A 19,733-nucleotide genomic window follows, 5' to 3' on the forward strand; every position below is an offset into this window, starting at 1 on the left:
AGTAGCTATGTTAGCTGTTATTGATGGTGTTACCTTACTGAAATAGTGTATAAAAATTCTCTGATAGTGTTTTGAGAAATCGAGGGAGTCTTTGAGGATTATCTTAAGTAATGCATGTTTGCTTTTGTGCATTAGACCAATTGTGATGCTTTATGGTTTGTATACTTATTTGGACTTGGGTTGTTGATGTACTGCATGTTCGTTTCTTTGTCTTTTAGTCTCACCCCTCGCCTAAAACCATTAAACCTGCCTGCGAAAGAAACACTTTGTCTTCAGAGTCGTACGAAGGCTGGGAGTTTAGCTGACTGCCAAACCACTAAGGCTGTGCAGGGGACCGTACAAAAGGGTTAGCGTTAGGGATACGAATTTGGTTAAGGTTAGGGTTTGTGATAGGGTTACGGTTATGGTTAAGGGATATGGTTAAGGTTAGGGGTAGGGATAAGGATAGTGGTAAGGATCAGCAAAGGGTTAGGGTTAAGGTTAGGTTCGGTAACAGGGAAAGTATTTGGGGATAGGGATCGGGTAAGGTTAGGCTGGACAAGACGCACCATGCTGAGCTGGGAATTCAAGCTGTCATACAGCAACAGTACCATTATTAGCTGGAAACTTTCTTAGAAGTCTTATTTAATGTAGTGGCATCCACCACTCTAGCACCATTTACCATCTTGTACGAGGTTAAAGATACCGGATACTAGTTTCCGGTATCTTTAACCTCGTACAAGACCCGAAGGGTTGGCTGGCAGCGGTGCCCCAGTTGATCCCTCTCAGCTGTCTTGACCGTCCTTTGCAGCCTAATTCTGTCCGATTTGGCAGCTGAGCCAAACCAGACAGTTTGTGGCAGTGCACAGGACAGACTCATGACAGCTGAGTAGAACCGGATCAGCAGGTCCTGTGGCAGGTTGAACTTCTTCAGTTGGCGAAGGAGGTACTTCCGCCGCTGCTGGGCCTTTTTTTCCACGATGGAGTCAATATAGGTGTCCCACTTCAGGTCCCGGGGAGATTGTAGGACCCAGGAACCTGAAGGACTCCACGGCTGACACGGTGCTGTTGAGGATGGTGGGTGGGGGAGTGCGGGCGGGCTTTCTCCTGAACTCCACAGTCATCTCCACCGTTCTGAGCGTGTTCAGCTCCGGGTCGTTTTGACCGCACCAGCCGGCCAGCCAGCCAGCTGTTCAGCCTCCCTCCTGCATGCAGACTCGTAACCGTCCCGGGTGAGGCCAATAACTGCGGTGTCGTCTGCAGACTTGAGGAGCTTCACAGAGGCGCAGTCAATTGTGTACAGGGAGAAGAGCAGTGGGGAGAGCACACACCCCTGAGGAGCGCCGGGGCTGATCGTGCAGGTGCCGGAAGTGAATTTCCCCAGCCCCACCAGTTGCCGTCTGTCTGTCAGGAAGTAGGTGACCCACTGACAGATGGTGGTGGGCACAGAAAACTGCGTCAGTTCTGTCTGAAGGAGGTCTGGGATGATGTTGTTAAACGCCAAACTGAAGTCCACGAACAGGACCCTTGCATAAGCCCCTGGTCTGTCAAGGTGTTGCAGGATGAGGTGCAGTCCCATGTTGACTGCGTCATCCACTGACCTGTTCGCCCTGTAGGCAAACAGGAGGGGGTCCAGCAGGGGTCCGTTGATGTCCTTCGAGTGGGCCAACACCCGTCTCTCGAATGACTTCGTGACTGGAGACGTCAAAGCAGCAGGTCTGTGGTCGGTCGTTTAGCCCCGTAATCTTGGATTTCTCTGGGACTGGGACGATGGTGGAGCGTTGGGGACAGGAATTGGAAAAGCTTAGGGATAGCGTTCGGTCTAACGTTAAAGATAGCTATTGGGTTTGCCTTAGAGTTAAGCCACCTCTCACCTTGGCAGCACCGCAGCCGCTACTCACAGGGCCAACCCACAGACCGCTCAGCACGGGGGCTTTCACCTGCTCCGTCACCGGCCTGGGTTGGTTCGCCCCTCCCTAGACGACCTGGTAATAAATAAATCAATTGATGGAGCGAAAGAGTAGAGGGCTGATCTTGCCATGGTACACAAAGCAACGCTGCTCAAAGAGCGTAGTCGGCAGGATTCGAACCTGCGCGGGGAGACCCCAATGGATTTCGACTCCATCGCCTTAACCGCTCGGCCACGACTACCTCCCCCTCCTCGCAGTCCAACCCACTTGACTCTGCCCGTGATGCCAGAACACCTGCGACGAAGAGAACCAGCCAAAGACGTTGGAGGTGGAAGCGGGGTTTGAACCCACGCCTCCCCCCGGGGACCGCGACGCCTTAGACCGCTCGGCCTTCCTGACTTTGGCGGTAGGGCTCGTCACGTGGCTTGGGGAGAGCGACGCCCTGCTTTGGAGCGGCACCAAGGAAGAGCAGCGATTGGCACAGCCAGCTCCTCGTTAGTATAGTGGTGAGTATTCCCACCTGTCACGTGGAAGACCAGGGTTCCGTTAGCTGACGGGGCATGCCCCCAGACCCTTTTGGGCTGCGTGGGCAACGTGGCCGTCACGCCTCCTGCGGCGAAAAAGGCTGCGTCCTGCTGTCTCACCTTGGCAGTACCGCAGCTGCTACTCACAGGGGCAACCCACAGACCGCTCAGCACGGGGGCTTTCACCTGCTCCGTCACCGACCTGGGTTGGTTCGCCCCTCCCTAGACGACCTGGTGCGCCCAGGCTCCCCAAGAAGCACCACGTCGATGCTGACCGTCACCAGGACTCCCGTTCGCCATAGCGCGCCACGGCACCGGAACCCGCGGCTCGAGCAGTCCAGCAGCCTCGGTCTCCCAGGCGCAAGGATTACAGACGTGCGCCACCACGCCCAACCTGAAAGCTGGCTCGGTAGATGAGGAGAGATGGATGGAGGCAGGGAAAGCAAGCGTACGAGGCTGATTTTGCCACGGTACGTGAAGGGACGCTGCGCAAAAACAACGGGACCTGCTGCTCACGGGGCGTAGTCGGCAGGATTCGAACCTGTGCGGGGAGAACCCGATGGATTTCTGCGTTAGGGTTTGAGACAGTGATAAGGGTAGGGTTAGGGATGGGGTAGGGTAGGGTCAAGGATAAGGACAGGGTTAGGGACAGCGATAAGGATAGGGCTGAGGGCACTAATGGGGTTTAGAGTTATGGAAAGGGCTAGGTTTAGGATAGGCTTACAGTTAGGGCTGAGGACAGAAGTAGGGTCAGGGGTGGGGTTAGGGTTAAAAACAGGGGTAAGTATCGGCTTAAGGTTTACTTTAGGGTTGGGGACACTTACTGGAACAGGGAAAGGAAATATATTTTCCGTATGTTTGTGTTCCAGTACACTGCGTCACTGCATGAGAAGAGCGCTCTACGAACATACATTCAAGTGAATTGAATGACGCTACTGTCAGAGTTAGGCCTGGGGACAGTGATAGGGTGAGGGATAAAGACAGCGATGCGGATAGGGTTAAGATAAAAGATAAAGACAGGGATGAGGACAGCTTTAGGGATAAGGATAAGGATAGGCTTAAGTTTAGGCTTAGGGTTTGCTTTAAGAACAGGGATAATGTCATGGAAACGGATAGGGACAGGGAAAGAATTAGAGTTAGGGACAGTGGTAGGGAAAGGGTTAATGATAAGGATAACGATCGGGTTTAGAATATGGTTAGGGTTCGAGTTAGGGAAAAGGCACAGGGTTACAGTTGGGGTTGAGGTCGGGTTTAGGGATAGGCATAAGGATATGGCTAGGGTTTGCGTTACAGTTCTGGAAAGGTATGGGAATAAGGATCAAAGTTTGGGAGGTAGTTACGGCTCGGGACAGCGATACGAATAGGGTTAGGGTTACGGGATTCGGTAGGGACATGGTTAAGGTTTAGGGATCGAAATAAGGAGAGGGATAAGGGGTTAGGTTCACGTTTTGAAACAGGGGTGTGGTTTGGGGATAGGGACAGGGATAGGGATAAGAACAGGGTTCGGGATAGGGTCAGGGTTTGGATGTGGTTAAGGTTAAGGACAGGGATAGGGTTAAGTATAGGTGTGCTGTTACAGTGAGTTATTGGTAAATCAGTTATGATCACCCGAGTTTAAAGCTTGAGCGAATGTCAAGCATATTTAGCGGTATATTGTTTTTCATGTTCTTAATAGGCAAAATGTGAGGTGGTGCCATCTACTGGCGGTTTCCTGTACATTTTTCGTATTACCGGGACTTTTACGCTTCCTCCCCGACAGGAAGTCGCAAGTAGCAAGTAGCTCTGTTGTTCTCTTCAGTGCACGTGGTGAACTCCTCCTCCTCGTAATCTCTCCAGATCTCGTCCATCCTCAACCCTGCAGCAACAGCGCCTGTATGTTTCAGTTCCGTTTCACTTCATTAATGTTATAGTCACAAGATGTCATAATTTTGAGTAGCTATGTTAGCTGTTATTGATGGTGTTACCTTACTGAAATAGTGTATAAAAATTCTCTGATAGTGTTTTGAGAAATCAGAGGGAGTCTTTGAGGATTATCTTAAGTAATGCATGTTTGCTTTTGTGCATTAGACCAATTGTGATGCTTTATGGTTTGTATACTTATTTGGACTTGGGTTGTTGATGTACTGCATGTTCGTTTCTTTGTCTTCTAGTCTCACCCCTCGCCTAAAACCATTAAACCTGCCTGCGAAAGAAACACTTTGTCTTCAGAGTCGTACGAAGGCTGGGAGTTTAGCTGACTGCCAAACCACTAAGGCTGTGCAGGGGACCGTACAAAAGGGTTAGCGTTAGGGATACGAATTTGGTTAAGGTTAGGGTTTGTGATAGGGTTACGGTTATGGTTAAGGGATATGGTTAAGGTTAGGGGTAGGGATAAGGATAGTGGTAAGGATCAGCAAAGGGTTAGGGTTAAGGTTAGGTTCGGTAACAGGGAAAGTATTTGGGGATAGGGATCGGGTAAGGTTAGGCTGGACAAGACGCACCATGCTGAGCTGGGAATTCAAGCTGTCATACAGCAACAGTATCATTATTAGCTGGAAACTTTCTTAGAAGTCTTATTTAATGTAGTGGCATCCACCACTCTAGCACCATTTACCATCTTGTACGAGGTTAAAGATACCGGATACTAGTTTCCGGTATCTTTAACCTCGTACAAGACCCGAAGGGTTGGCTGGCAGCGGTGCCCCAGTTGATCCCTCTCAGCTGTCTTGACCGTCCTTTGCAGCCTAATTCTGTCCGATTTGGCAGCTGAGCCAAACCAGACAGTTTGTGGCAGTGCACAGGACAGACTCATGACAGCTGAGTAGAACCGGATCAGCAGGTCCTGTGGCAGGTTGAACTTCTTCAGTTGGCGAAGGAGGTACTTCCGCCGCTGCTGGGCCTTTTTTTCCACGATGGAGTCAATATAGGTGTCCCACTTCAGGTCCCGGGGAGATTGTAGGACCCAGGAACCTGAAGGACTCCACGGCTGACACGGTGCTGTTGAGGATGGTGGGTGGGGGAGTGCGGGCGGGCTTTCTCCTGAACTCCACAGTCATCTCCACCGTTCTGAGCGTGTTCAGCTCCGGGTCGTTTTGACCGCACCAGCCAGCCAGCCAGCCAGCTGTTCAGCCTCCCTCCTGCATGCAGACTCGTAACCGTCCCGGGTGAGGCCAATAACTGCGGTGTCGTCTGCAGACTTGAGGAGCTTCACAGAGGCGCAGTCAATTGTGTACAGGGAGAAGAGCAGTGGGGAGAGCACACACCCCTGAGGAGCGCCGGGGCTGATCGTGCAGGTGCCGGAAGTGAATTTCCCCAGCCCCACCAGTTGCCGTCTGTCTGTCAGGAAGTAGGTGACCCACTGACAGATGGTGGTGGGCACAGAAAACTGCGTCAGTTCTGTCTGAAGGAGGTCTGGGATGATGTTGTCAAACGCCAAACTGAAGTCCACGAACAGGAGCCTTGCATAAGCCCCTGGTCTGTCAAGGTGTTGCAGGATGAGGTGCAGTCCCATGTTGACTGCGTCATCCACTGACCTGTTCGCCCTGTAGGCAAACAGGAGGGGGTCCAGCAGGGGTCCGTTGATGTCCTTCGAGTGGGCCAACACCCGTCTCTCGAATGACTTCGTGACTGGAGACGTCAAAGCAGCAGGTCTGTGGTCGGTCGTTTAGCCCCGTAATCTTGGATTTCTCTGGGACTGGGACGATGGTGGAGCGTTGGGGACAGGAATTGGAAAAGCTTAGGGATAGCGTTCGGTCTAACGTTAAAGATAGCTATTGGGTTTGCCTTAGAGTTAAGCCACCTCTCACCTTGGCAGCACCGCAGCCGCTACTCACAGGGCCAACCCACAGACCGCTCAGCACGGGGGCTTTCACCTGCTCCGTCACCGGCCTGGGTTGGTTCGCCCCTCCCTAGACGACCTGGTAATAAATAAATCAATTGATGGAGCGAAAGAGTAGAGGGCTGATCTTGCCATGGTACACAAAGCAACGCTGCTCAAAGAGCGTAGTCGGCAGGATTCGAACCTGCGCGGGGAGACCCCAATGGATTTCGACTCCGTCGCCTTAACCGCTCGGCCACGACTACCTCCCCCTCCTCGCAGTCCAACCCACTTGACTCTGCCCGTGATGCCAGAACACCTGCGACGAAGAGAACCAGCCAAAGACGTTGGAGGTGGAAGCGGGGTTTGAACCCACGCCTCCCCCCGGGGACCGCGACGCCTTAGACCGCTCGGCCTTCCTGACTTTGGCGGTAGGGCTCGTCACGTGGCTTGGGGAGAGCGACGCCCTGCTTTGGAGCGGCACCAAGGAAGAGCAGCGATTGGCACAGCCAGCTCCTCGTTAGTATAGTGGTGAGTATTCCCACCTGTCACGTGGAAGACCAGGGTTCCGTTAGCTGACGGGGCATGCCCCCAGACCCTTTTGGGCTGCGTGGGCAACGTGGCCGTCACGCCTCCTGCGGCGAAAAAGGCTGCGTCCTGCTGTCTCACCTTGGCAGTACCGCAGCTGCTACTCACAGGGGCAACCCACAGACCGCTCAGCACGGGGGCTTTCACCTGCTCCGTCACCGACCTGGGTTGGTTCGCCCCTCCCTAGACGACCTGGTGCGCCCAGGCTCCCCAAGAAGCACCACGTCGATGCTGACCGTCACCAGGACTCCCGTTCGCCATAGCGCGCCACGGCACCGGAACCCGCGGCTCAAGCAGTCCAGCAGCCTCGGTCTCCCAGGCGCAAGGATTACAGACGTGCGCCACCACGCCCAACCTGAAAGCTGGCTCGGTAGATGAGGAGAGATGGATGGAGGCAGGGAAAGCAAGCGTACGAGGCTGATTTTGCCACGGTACGTGAAGGGACGCTGCGCAAAAACAACGGGACCTGCTGCTCACGGGGCGTAGTCGGCAGGATTCGAACCTGTGCGGGGAGAACCCGATGGATTTCTGCGTTAGAGTTTGAGACAGTGATAAGGATAGGGTTAGGGATGGGGTAGGGTAGGGTCAAGGATAAGGACAGGGTTAGGGACAGCGATAAGGATAGGGCTGAGGGCACTAATGGGGTTTAGAGTTATGGAAAGGGCTAGGTTTAGGATAGGCTTACAGTTAGGGCTGAGGACAGAAGTAGGGTCAGGGGTGGGGTTAGGGTTAAAAACAGGGGTAAGTATCGGCTTAAGGTTTACTTTAGGGTTGGGGACACTTACTGGAACAGGGAAAGGAAATATATTTTCCGTATGTTTGTGTTCCAGTACACTGCGTCACTGCATGAGAAGAGCGCTCTACGAACATACATTCAAGTGAATTGAATGACGCTACTGTTAGAGTTAGGCCTGGGGACAGTGATAGGGTGAGGGATAAAGACAGCGATGCGGATAGGGTTAAGATAAAAGATAAAGACAGGGATGAGGACAGCTTTAGGGATAAGGATAAGGATAGGCTTAAGTTTAGGCTTAGGGTTTGCTTTAAGAACAGGGATAATGTCATGGAAACGGATAGGGACAGGGAAAGAATTAGAGTTAGGGACAGTGGTAGGGAAAGGGTTAATGATAAGGATAACGATCGGGTTTAGAATATGGTTAGGGTTCGAGTTAGGGAAAAGGCACAGGGTTACAGTTGGGGTTGAGGTCGGGTTTAGGGATAGGCATAAGGATATGGCTAGGGTTTGCGTTACAGTTCTGGAAAGGTATGGGAATAAGGATCAAAGTTTGGGAGGTAGTTACGGCTCGGGACAGCGATACGAATAGGGTTAGGGTTACGGGATTCGGTAGGGACATGGTTAAGGTTTAGGGATCGAAATAAGGAGAGGGATAAGGGGTTAGGTTCACGTTTTGAAACAGGGGTGTGGTTTGGGGATAGGGACAGGGATAGGGATAAGAACAGGGTTCGGGATAGGGTCAGGGTTTGGATGTGGTTAAGGTTAAGGACAGGGATAGGGTTAAGTATAGGTGTGCTGTTACAGTGAGTTATTGGTAAATCAGTTATGATCACCCGAGTTTAAAGCTTGAGCGAATGTCAAGCATATTTAGCGGTATATTGTTTTTCATGTTCTTAATAGGCAAAATGTGAGGTGGTGCCATCTACTGGCGGTTTCCTGTACATTTTTCGTATTACCGGGACTTTTACGCTTCCTCCCCGACAGGAAGTCGCAAGTAGCAAGTAGCTCTGTTGTTCTCTTCAGTGCACGTGGTGAACTCCTCCTCCTCGTAATCTCTCCAGATCTCGTCCATCCTCAACCCTGCAGCAACAGCGCCTGTATGTTTCAGTTCCGTTTCACTTCATTAATGTTATAGTCACAAGATGTCATAATTTTGAGTAGCTATGTTAGCTGTTATTGATGGTGTTACCTTACTGAAATAGTGTATAAAAATTCTCTGATAGTGTTTTGAGAAATCAGAGGGAGTCTTTGAGGATTATCTTAAGTAATGCATGTTTGCTTTTGTGCATTAGACCAATTGTGATGCTTTATGGTTTGTATACTTATTTGGACTTGGGTTGTTGATGTACTGCATGTTCGTTTCTTTGTCTTCTAGTCTCACCCCTCGCCTAAAACCATTAAACCTGCCTGCGAAAGAAACACTTTGTCTTCAGAGTCGTACGAAGGCTGGGAGTTTAGCTGACTGCCAAACCACTAAGGCTGTGCAGGGGACCGTACAAAAGGGTTAGCGTTAGGGATACGAATTTGGTTAAGGTTAGGGTTTGTGATAGGGTTACGGTTATGGTTAAGGGATATGGTTAAGGTTAGGGGTAGGGATAAGGATAGTGGTAAGGATCAGCAAAGGGTTAGGGTTAAGGTTAGGTTCGGTAACAGGGAAAGTATTTGGGGATAGGGATCGGGTAAGGTTAGGCTGGACAAGACGCACCATGCTGAGCTGGGAATTCAAGCTGTCATACAGCAACAGTATCATTATTAGCTGGAAACTTTCTTAGAAGTCTTATTTAATGTAGTGGCATCCACCACTCTAGCACCATTTACCATCTTGTACGAGGTTAAAGATACCGGATACTAGTTTCCGGTATCTTTAACCTCGTACAAGACCCGAAGGGTTGGCTGGCAGCGGTGCCCCAGTTGATCCCTCTCAGCTGTCTTGACCGTCCTTTGCAGCCTAATTCTGTCCGATTTGGCAGCTGAGCCAAACCAGACAGTTTGTGGCAGTGCACAGGACAGACTCATGACAGCTGAGTAGAACCGGATCAGCAGGTCCTGTGGCAGGTTGAACTTCTTCAGTTGGCGAAGGAGGTACTTCCGCCGCTGCTGGGCCTTTTTTTCCACGATGGAGTCAATATAGGTGTCCCACTTCAGGTCCCGGGGAGATTGTAGGACCCAGGAACCTGAAGGACTCCACGGCTGACACGGTGCTGTTGAGGATGGTGGGTGGGGGAGTGCGGGCGGGCTTTCTCCTGAACTCCACAGTCATCTCCACCGTTCTGAGCGTGTTCAGCTCCGGGTCGTTTTGACCGCACCAGCCAGCCAGCCAGCCAGCTGTTCAGCCTCCCTCCTGCATGCAGACTCGTAACCGTCCCGGGTGAGGCCAATAACTGCGGTGTCGTCTGCAGACTTGAGGAGCTTCACAGAGGCGCAGTCAATTGTGTACAGGGAGAAGAGCAGTGGGGAGAGCACACACCCCTGAGGAGCGCCGGGGCTGATCGTGCAGGTGCCGGAAGTGAATTTCCCCAGCCCCACCAGTTGCCGTCTGTCTGTCAGGAAGTAGGTGACCCACTGACAGATGGTGGTGGGCACAGAAAACTGCGTCAGTTCTGTCTGAAGGAGGTCTGGGATGATGTTGTCAAACGCCAAACTGAAGTCCACGAACAGGAGCCTTGCATAAGCCCCTGGTCTGTCAAGGTGTTGCAGGATGAGGTGCAGTCCCATGTTGACTGCGTCATCCACTGACCTGTTCGCCCTGTAGGCAAACAGGAGGGGGTCCAGCAGGGGTCCGTTGATGTCCTTCGAGTGGGCCAACACCCGTCTCTCGAATGACTTCGTGACTGGAGACGTCAAAGCAGCAGGTCTGTGGTCGGTCGTTTAGCCCCGTAATCTTGGATTTCTCTGGGACTGGGACGATGGTGGAGCGTTGGGGACAGGAATTGGAAAAGCTTAGGGATAGCGTTCGGTCTAACGTTAAAGATAGCTATTGGGTTTGCCTTAGAGTTAAGCCACCTCTCACCTTGGCAGCACCGCAGCCGCTACTCACAGGGCCAACCCACAGACCGCTCAGCACGGGGGCTTTCACCTGCTCCGTCACCGGCCTGGGTTGGTTCGCCCCTCCCTAGACGACCTGGTAATAAATAAATCAATTGATGGAGCGAAAGAGTAGAGGGCTGATCTTGCCATGGTACACAAAGCAACGCTGCTCAAAGAGCGTAGTCGGCAGGATTCGAACCTGCGCGGGGAGACCCCAATGGATTTCGACTCCGTCGCCTTAACCGCTCGGCCACGACTACCTCCCCCTCCTCGCAGTCCAACCCACTTGACTCTGCCCGTGATGCCAGAACACCTGCGACGAAGAGAACCAGCCAAAGACGTTGGAGGTGGAAGCGGGGTTTGAACCCACGCCTCCCCCCGGGGACCGCGACGCCTTAGACCGCTCGGCCTTCCTGACTTTGGCGGTAGGGCTCGTCACGTGGCTTGGGGAGAGCGACGCCCTGCTTTGGAGCGGCACCAAGGAAGAGCAGCGATTGGCACAGCCAGCTCCTCGTTAGTATAGTGGTGAGTATTCCCACCTGTCACGTGGAAGACCAGGGTTCCGTTAGCTGACGGGGCATGCCCCCAGACCCTTTTGGGCTGCGTGGGCAACGTGGCCGTCACGCCTCCTGCGGCGAAAAAGGCTGCGTCCTGCTGTCTCACCTTGGCAGTACCGCAGCTGCTACTCACAGGGGCAACCCACAGACCGCTCAGCACGGGGGCTTTCACCTGCTCCGTCACCGACCTGGGTTGGTTCGCCCCTCCCTAGACGACCTGGTGCGCCCAGGCTCCCCAAGAAGCACCACGTCGATGCTGACCGTCACCAGGACTCCCGTTCGCCATAGCGCGCCACGGCACCGGAACCCGCGGCTCGAGCAGTCCAGCAGCCTCGGTCTCCCAGGCGCAAGGATTACAGACGTGCGCCACCACGCCCAACCTGAAAGCTGGCTCGGTAGATGAGGAGAGATGGATGGAGGCAGGGAAAGCAAGCGTACGAGGCTGATTTTGCCACGGTACGTGAAGGGACGCTGCGCAAAAACAACGGGACCTGCTGCTCACGGGGCGTAGTCGGCAGGATTCGAACCTGTGCGGGGAGAACCCGATGGATTTCTGCGTTAGAGTTTGAGACAGTGATAAGGATAGGGTTAGGGATGGGGTAGGGTAGGGTCAAGGATAAGGACAGGGTTAGGGACAGCGATAAGGATAGGGCTGAGGGCACTAATGGGGTTTAGAGTTATGGAAAGGGCTAGGTTTAGGATAGGCTTACAGTTAGGGCTGAGGACAGAAGTAGGGTCAGGGGTGGGGTTAGGGTTAAAAACAGGGGTAAGTATCGGCTTAAGGTTTACTTTAGGGTTGGGGACACTTACTGGAACAGGGAAAGGAAATATATTTTCCGTATGTTTGTGTTCCAGTACACTGCGTCACTGCATGAGAAGAGCGCTCTACGAACATACATTCAAGTGAATTGAATGACGCTACTGTTAGAGTTAGGCCTGGGGACAGTGATAGGGTGAGGGATAAAGACAGCGATGCGGATAGGGTTAAGATAAAAGATAAAGACAGGGATGAGGACAGCTTTAGGGATAAGGATAAGGATAGGCTTAAGTTTAGGCTTAGGGTTTGCTTTAAGAACAGGGATAATGTCATGGAAACGGATAGGGACAGGGAAAGAATTAGAGTTAGGGACAGTGGTAGGGAAAGGGTTAATGATAAGGATAACGATCGGGTTTAGAATATGGTTAGGGTTCGAGTTAGGGAAAAGGCACAGGGTTACAGTTGGGGTTGAGGTCGGGTTTAGGGATAGGCATAAGGATATGGCTAGGGTTTGCGTTACAGTTCTGGAAAGGTATGGGAATAAGGATCAAAGTTTGGGAGGTAGTTACGGCTCGGGACAGCGATACGAATAGGGATAGGGTTACGGGATTCGGTAGGGACATGGTTAAGGATTAGGGATCGAAATAAGGAGAGGGATAAGGGGTTAGGTTCACGTTTTGAAACAGGGGTGTGGTTTGGGGATAGGGACAGGGATAGGGATAAGAACAGGGTTCGGGATAGGGTCAGGGTTTGGATGTGGTTAAGGTTAAGGACAGGGATAGGGTTAAGTATAGGTGTGCTGTTACAGTGAGTTATTGGTAAATCAGTTATGATCACCCGAGTTTAAAGCTTGAGCGAATGTCAAGCATATTTAGCGGTATATTGTTTTTCATGTTCTTAATAGGCAAAATGTGAGGTGGTGCCATCTACTGGCGGTTTCCTGTACATTTTTCGTATTACCGGGACTTTTACGCTTCCTCCCCGACAGGAAGTCGCAAGTAGCAAGTAGCTCTGTTGTTCTCTTCAGTGCACGTGGTGAACTCCTCCTCCTCGTAATCTCTCCAGATCTCGTCCATCCTCAACCCTGCAGCAACAGCGCCTGTATGTTTCAGTTCCGTTTCACTTCATTAATGTTATAGTCACAAGATGTCATAATTTTGAGTAGCTATGTTAGCTGTTATTGATGGTGTTACCTTACTGAAATAGTGTATAAAAATTCTCTGATAGTGTTTTGAGAAATCAGAGGGAGTCTTTGAGGATTATCTTAAGTAATGCATGTTTGCTTTTGTGCATTAGACCAATTGTGATGCTTTATGGTTTGTATACTTATTTGGACTTGGGTTGTTGATGTACTGCATGTTCGTTTCTTTGTCTTCTAGTCTCACCCCTCGCCTAAAACCATTAAACCTGCCTGCGAAAGAAACACTTTGTCTTCAGAGTCGTACGAAGGCTGGGAGTTTAGCTGACTGCCAAACCACTAAGGCTGTGCAGGGGACCGTACAAAAGGGTTAGCGTTAGGGATACGAATTTGGTTAAGGTTAGGGTTTGTGATAGGGTTACGGTTATGGTTAAGGGATATGGTTAAGGTTAGGGGTAGGGATAAGGATAGTGGTAAGGATCAGCAAAGGGTTAGGGTTAAGGTTAGGTTCGGTAACAGGGAAAGTATTTGGGGATAGGGATCGGGTAAGGTTAGGCTGGACAAGACGCACCATGCTGAGCTGGGAATTCAAGCTGTCATACAGCAACAGTACCATTATTAGCTGGAAACTTTCTTAGAAGTCTTATTTAATGTAGTGGCATCCACCACTCTAGCACCATTTACCATCTTGTACGAGGTTAAAGATACCGGATACTAGTTTCCGGTATCTTTAACCTCGTACAAGACCCGAAGGGTTGGCTGGCAGCGGTGCCCCAGTTGATCCCTCTCAGCTGTCTTGACCGTCCTTTGCAGCCTAATTCTGTCCGATTTGGCAGCTGAGCCAAACCAGACAGTTTGTGGCAGTGCACAGGACAGACTCATGACAGCTGAGTAGAACCGGATCAGCAGGTCCTGTGGCAGGTTGAACTTCTTCAGTTGGCGAAGGAGGTACTTCCGCCGCTGCTGGGCCTTTTTTTCCACGATGGAGTCAATATAGGTGTCCCACTTCAGGTCCCGGGGAGATTGTAGGACCCAGGAACCTGAAGGACTCCACGGCTGACACGGTGCTGTTGAGGATGGTGGGTGGGGGAGTGCGGGCGGGCTTTCTCCTGAACTCCACAGTCATCTCCACCGTTCTGAGCGTGTTCAGCTCCGGGTCGTTTTGACCGCACCAGCCAGCCAGCCAGCCAGCTGTTCAGCCTCCCTCCTGCATGCAGACTCGTAACCGTCCCGGGTGAGGCCAATAACTGCGGTGTCGTCTGCAGACTTGAGGAGCTTCACAGAGGCGCAGTCAATTGTGTACAGGGAGAAGAGCAGTGGGGAGAGCACACACCCCTGAGGAGCGCCGGGGCTGATCGTGCAGGTGCCGGAAGTGAATTTCCCCAGCCCCACCAGTTGCCGTCTGTCTGTCAGGAAGTAGGTGACCCACTGACAGATGGTGGTGGGCACAGAAAACTGCGTCAGTTCTGTCTGAAGGAGGTCTGGGATGATGTTGTCAAACGCCAAACTGAAGTCCACGAACAGGAGCCTTGCATAAGCCCCTGGTCTGTCAAGGTGTTGCAGGATGAGGTGCAGTCCCATGTTGACTGCGTCATCCACTGACCTGTTCGCCCTGTAGGCAAACAGGAGGGGGTCCAGCAGGGGTCCGTTGATGTCCTTCGAGTGGGCCAACACCCGTCTCTCGAATGACTTCGTGACTGGAGACGTCAAAGCAGCAGGTCTGTGGTCGGTCGTTTAGCCCCGTAATCTTGGATTTCTCTGGGACTGGGACGATGGTGGAGCGTTGGGGACAGGAATTGGAAAAGCTTAGGGATAGCGTTCGGTCTAACGTTAAAGATAGCTATTGGGTTTGCCTTAGAGTTAAGCCACCTCTCACCTTGGCAGCACCGCAGCCGCTACTCACAGGGCCAACCCACAGACCGCTCAGCACGGGGGGCTTTCACCTGCTCCGTCACCGGCCTGGGTTGGTTCGCCCCTCCCTAGACGACCTGGTAATAAATAAATCAATTGATGGAGCGAAAGAGTAGAGGGCTGATCTTGCCATGGTACACAAAGCAACGCTGCTCAAAGAGCGTAGTCGGCAGGATTCGAACCTGCGCGGGGAGACCCCAATGGATTTCGACTCCATCGCCTTAACCGCTCGGCCACGACTACCTCCCCCTCCTCGCAGTCCAACCCACTTGACTCTGCCCGTGATGCCAGAACACCTGCGACGAAGAGAACCAGCCAAAGACGTTGGAGGTGGAAGCGGGGTTTGAACCCACGCCTCCCCCCGGGGACCGCGACGCCTTAGACCGCTCGGCCTTCCTGACTTTGGCGGTAGGGCTCGTCACGTGGCTTGGGGAGAGCGACGCCCTGCTTTGGAGCGGCACCAAGGAAGAGCAGCGATTGGCACAGCCAGCTCCTCGTTAGTATAGTGGTGAGTATTCCCACCTGTCACGTGGAAGACCAGGGTTCCGTTAGCTGACGGGGCATGCCCCCAGACCCTTTTGGGCTGCGTGGGCAACGTGGCCGTCACGCCTCCTGCGGCGAAAAAGGCTGCGTCCTGCTGTCTCACCTTGGCAGTACCGCAGCTGCTACTCACAGGGGCAACCCACAGACCGCTCAGCACGGGGGCTTTCACCTGCTCCGTCACCGACCTGGGTTGGTTCGCCCCTCCCTAGACGACCTGGTGCGCCCAGGCTCCCCAAGAAGCACCACGTCGATGCTGACCGTCACCAGGACTCCCGTTCGCCATAGCGCGCCACGGCACCGGAACCCGCGGCTCGAGCAGTCCAGCAGCCTCGGTCTCCCAGGCGCAAGGATTACAGACGTGCGCCACCACGCCCAACCTGAAAGCTGGCTCGGTAGATGAGGAGAGATGGATGGAGGCAGGGAAAGCAAGCGTACGAGGCTGATTTTGCCACGGTACGTGAAGGGACGCTGCGCAAAAACAACGGGACCTGCTGCTCACGGGGCGTAGTCGGCAGGATTCGAACCTGTGCGGGGAGAACCCGATGGATTTCTGCGTTAGAGTTTGAGACAGTGATAAGGATAGGGTTAGGGATGGGGTAGGGTAGGGTCAAGGATAAGGACAGGGTTAGGGACAGCGATAAGGATAGGGCTGAGGGCACTAATGGGGTTTAGAGTTATGGAAAGGGCTAGGTTTAGGATAGGCTTACAGTTAGGGCTGAGGACAGAAGTAGGGTCAGGGGTGGGGTTAGGGTTAAAAACAGGGGTAAGTATCGGCTTAAGGTTTACTTTAGGGTTGGGGACACTTACTGGAACAGGGAAAGGAAATATATTTTCCGTATGTTTGTGTTCCAGTACACTGCGTCACTGCATGAGAAGAGCGCTCTACGAACATACATTCAAGTGAATTGAATGACGCTACTGTTAGAGTTAGGCCTGGGGACAGTGATAGGGTGAGGGATAAAGACAGCGATGCGGATAGGGTTAAGATAAAAGATAAAGACAGGGATGAGGACAGCTTTAGGGATAAGGATAAGGATAGGCTTAAGTTTAGGCTTAGGGTTTGCTTTAAGAACAGGGATAATGTCATGGAAACGGATAGGGACAGGGAAAGAATTAGAGTTAGGGACAGTGGTAGGGAAAGGGTTAATGATAAGGATAACGATCGGGTTTAGAATATGGTTAGGGTTCGAGTTAGGGAAAAGGCACAGGGTTACAGTTGGGGTTGAGGTCGGGTTTAGGGATAGGCATAAGGATATGGCTAGGGTTTGCGTTACAGTTCTGGAAAGGTATGGGAATAAGGATCAAAGTTTGGGAGGTAGTTACGGCTCGGGACAGCGATACGAATAGGGTTAGGGTTACGGGATTCGGTAGGGACATGGTTAAGGTTTAGGGATCGAAATAAGGAGAGGGATAAGGGGTTAGGTTCACGTTTTGAAACAGGGGTGTGGTTTGGGGATAGGGACAGGGATAGGGATAAGAACAGGGTTCGGGATAGGGTCAGGGTTTGGATGTGGTTAAGGTTAAGGACAGGGATAGGGTTAAGTATAGGTGTGCTGTTACAGTGAGTTATTGGTAAATCAGTTATGATCACCCGAGTTTAAAGCTTGAGCGAATGTCAAGCATATTTAGCGGTATATTGTTTTTCATGTTCTTAATAGGCAAAATGTGAGGTGGTGCCATCTACTGGCGGTTTCCTGTACATTTTTCGTATTACCGGGACTTTTACGCTTCCTCCCCGCCAGGAAGTCGCAAGTAGCAAGTAGCTCTGTTGTTCTCTTCAGTGCACGTGGTGAACTCCTCCTCCTCGTAATCTCTCCAGATCTCGTCCATCCTCAACCCTGCAGCAACAGCGCCTGTATGTTTCAGTTCCGTTTCACTTCATTAATGTTATAGTCACAAGATGTCATAATTTTGAGTAGCTATGTTAGCTGTTATTGATGGTGTTACCTTACTGAAATAGTGTATAAAAATTCTCTGATAGTGTTTTGAGAAATCAGAGGGAGTCTTTGAGGATTATCTTAAGTAATGCATGTTTGCTTTTGTGCATTAGACCAATTGTGATGCTTTATGGTTTGTATACTTATTTGGACTTGGGTTGTTGATGTACTGCATGTTCGTTTCTTTGTCTTCTAGTCTCACCCCTCGCCTAAAACCATTAAACCTGCCTGCGAAAGAAACACTTTGTCTTCAGAGTCGTACGAAGGCTGGGAGTTTAGCTGACTGCCAAACCACTAAGGCTGTGCAGGGGACCGTACAAAAGGGTTAGCGTTAGGGATACGAATTTGGTTAAGGTTAGGGTTTGTGATAGGGTTACGGTTATGGTTAAGGGATATGGTTAAGGTTAGGGGTAGGGATAAGGATAGTGGTAAGGATCAGCAAAGGGTTAGGGTTAAGGTTAGGTTCGGTAACAGGGAAAGTATTTGGGGATAGGGATCGGGTAAGGTTAGGCTGGACAAGACGCACCATGCTGAGCTGGGAATTCAAGCTGTCATACAGCAACAGTACCATTATTAGCTGGAAACTTTCTTAGAAGTCTTATTTAATGTAGTGGCATCCACCACTCTAGCACCATTTACCATCTTGTACGAGGTTAAAGATACCGGATACTAGTTTCCGGTATCTTTAACCTCGTACAAGACCCGAAGGGTTGGCTGGCAGCGGTGCCCCAGTTGATCCCTCTCAGCTGTCTTGACCGTCCTTTGCAGCCTAATTCTGTCCGATTTGGCAGCTGAGCCAAACCAGACAGTTTGTGGCAGTGCACAGGACAGACTCATGACAGCTGAGTAGAACCGGATCAGCAGGTCCTGTGGCAGGTTGAACTTCTTCAGTTGGCGAAGGAGGTACTTCCGCCGCTGCTGGGCCTTTTTTTCCACGATGGAGTCAATATAGGTGTCCCACTTCAGGTCCCGGGGAGATTGTAGGACCCAGGAACCTGAAGGACTCCACGGCTGACACGGTGCTGTTGAGGATGGTGGGTGGGGGAGTGCGGGCGGGCTTTCTCCTGAACTCCACAGTCATCTCCACCGTTCTGAGCGTGTTCAGCTCCGGGTCGTTTTGACCGCACCAGCCAGCCAGCCAGCCAGCTGTTCAGCCTCCCTCCTGCATGCAGACTCGTAACCGTCCCGGGTGAGGCCAATAACTGCGGTGTCGTCTGCAGACTTGAGGAGCTTCACAGAGGCGCAGTCAACTGTGTACAGGGAGAAGAGCAGTGGGGAGAGCACACACCCCTGAGGAGCGCCGGGGCTGATCGTGCAGGTGCCGGAAGTGAATTTCCCCAGCCCCACCAGTTGCCGTCTGTCTGTCAGGAAGTAGGTGACCCACTGACAGATGGTGGTGGGCACAGAAAACTGCGTCAGTTCTGTCTGAAGGAGGTCTGGGATGATGTTGTCAAACGCCAAACTGAAGTCCACGAACAGGAGCCTTGCATAAGCCCCTGGTCTGTCAAGGTGTTGCAGGATGAGGTGCAGTCCCATGTTGACTGCGTCATCCACTGACCTGTTCGCCCTGTAGGCAAACAGGAGGGGGTCCAGCAGGGGTCCGTTGATGTCCTTCGAGTGGGCCAACACCCGTCTCTCGAATGACTTCGTGACTGGAGACGTCAAAGCAGCAGGTCTGTGGTCGGTCGTTTAGCCCCGTAATCTTGGATTTCTCTGGGACTGGGACGATGGTGGAGCGTTGGGGACAGGAATTGGAAAAGCTTAGGGATAGCGTTCGGTCTAACGTTAAAGATAGCTATTGGGTTTGCCTTAGAGTTAAGCCACCTCTCACCTTGGCAGCACCGCAGCCGCTACTCACAGGGCCAACCCACAGACCGCTCAGCACGGGGGCTTTCACCTGCTCCGTCACCGGCCTGGGTTGGTTCGCCCCTCCCTAGACGACCTGGTAATAAATAAATCAATTGATGGAGCGAAAGAGTAGAGGGCTGATCTTGCCATGGTACACAAAGCAACGCTGCTCAAAGAGCGTAGTCGGCAGGATTCGAACCTGCGCGGGGAGACCCCAATGGATTTCGACTCCGTCGCCTTAACCGCTCGGCCACGACTACCTCCCCCTCCTCGCAGTCCAACCCACTTGACTCTGCCCGTGATGCCAGAACACCTGCGACGAAGAGAACCAGCCAAAGACGTTGGAGGTGGAAGCGGGGTTTGAACCCACGCCTCCCCCCGGGGACCGCGACGCCTTAGACCGCTCGGCCTTCCTGACTTTGGCGGTACGGCTCGTCACGTGGCTTGGGGAGAGCGACGCCCTGCTTTGGAGCGGCACCAAG

General features: G+C 52.2%; 5 non-coding genes across 5 annotated transcripts; all 5 read right to left on the minus strand.

Moving 5' to 3' along the window:
• Nucleotides 1-2,048: 2,048 nt before the first annotated feature.
• trnas-cga (transfer RNA serine (anticodon CGA)) lies at nucleotides 2,049-2,130 on the minus strand. The gene has a single exon. It is a non-coding gene; the product is annotated as a tRNA-Ser (tRNA).
• Nucleotides 2,131-6,393: 4,263 nt separating this feature from the next.
• Nucleotides 6,394-6,475, minus strand: trnas-cga (transfer RNA serine (anticodon CGA)). The gene has a single exon. It is a non-coding gene; the product is annotated as a tRNA-Ser (tRNA).
• A 4,263-nt stretch (nucleotides 6,476-10,738) lies between these two features.
• trnas-cga (transfer RNA serine (anticodon CGA)) lies at nucleotides 10,739-10,820 on the minus strand. The gene has a single exon. It is a non-coding gene; the product is annotated as a tRNA-Ser (tRNA).
• A 4,264-nt stretch (nucleotides 10,821-15,084) lies between these two features.
• On the minus strand, nucleotides 15,085-15,166 carry trnas-cga (transfer RNA serine (anticodon CGA)). The gene has a single exon. It is a non-coding gene; the product is annotated as a tRNA-Ser (tRNA).
• A 4,263-nt stretch (nucleotides 15,167-19,429) lies between these two features.
• Nucleotides 19,430-19,511, minus strand: trnas-cga (transfer RNA serine (anticodon CGA)). Its single transcript has one exon. It is a non-coding gene; the product is annotated as a tRNA-Ser (tRNA).
• Nucleotides 19,512-19,733: the final 222 nt, after the last annotated feature.

Source organism: Scleropages formosus, unplaced genomic scaffold (genome assembly GCF_900964775.1).
Source record: "Scleropages formosus unplaced genomic scaffold, fSclFor1.1, whole genome shotgun sequence".
In the NCBI taxonomy this organism is placed as follows: domain Eukaryota; kingdom Metazoa; phylum Chordata; class Actinopteri; order Osteoglossiformes; family Osteoglossidae; genus Scleropages; species Scleropages formosus.